Below are 633 nucleotides of genomic sequence, written 5' to 3'. Positions count from 1 at the left end.
ATATCCCTTAAGGTCTGGGATCAAGGGATCACAGCCTTCACAGAACCAATTAAGACTTCCGCTTTCAGGAAGCGTCTAAGATTCATAAGCATAACATTTAGCTTACATTTGCAAAGATAAAAGGGCAGCAAAACTTTGGATTGATTGTTTTTTTCCCTCTTGTTTATCTTGGGATTTTCTTGTCTACAAGCTAAATTGTAAAATCCACTAAAGAAAAAGAGTAGCGCAATAAATGGTGTTGAAAATAACTGTTATTAAACTTATTATTAAACTGTTATTAAACTTATTAAACTGTTATTAACTCCCTAAAATTTGCTGAAGAAGAAGAGAAAGTAAATTTTGCTTGATAGATATCAAAATTTTCCTTATGATGAAAGTATGAAAATTTTCAAGAGATCATGAAATTAGGACAAGAAGTTGATACATTTGTTTTATCCAAACCTTATAAAACTGTAAATTCACCATGAACAATATAAGAGAAATATCAATGCAGTGTTTCACCTACTAATTTTAAAGAGCTTACTTCAGTTTTTTTAAATAAATTTTCTATGAAAATTCCACAGTATGAAATGTATTCTGTCTATTTCCTAATAAAATATTACCTTCAATTAAATATATAATGTCTTGGGGCTG

This window comes from Suncus etruscus, chromosome 3 (genome assembly GCF_024139225.1).
Source record: "Suncus etruscus isolate mSunEtr1 chromosome 3, mSunEtr1.pri.cur, whole genome shotgun sequence".
In the NCBI taxonomy this organism is placed as follows: domain Eukaryota; kingdom Metazoa; phylum Chordata; class Mammalia; order Eulipotyphla; family Soricidae; genus Suncus; species Suncus etruscus.
This window is presented reverse-complemented; position numbering follows the sequence as displayed.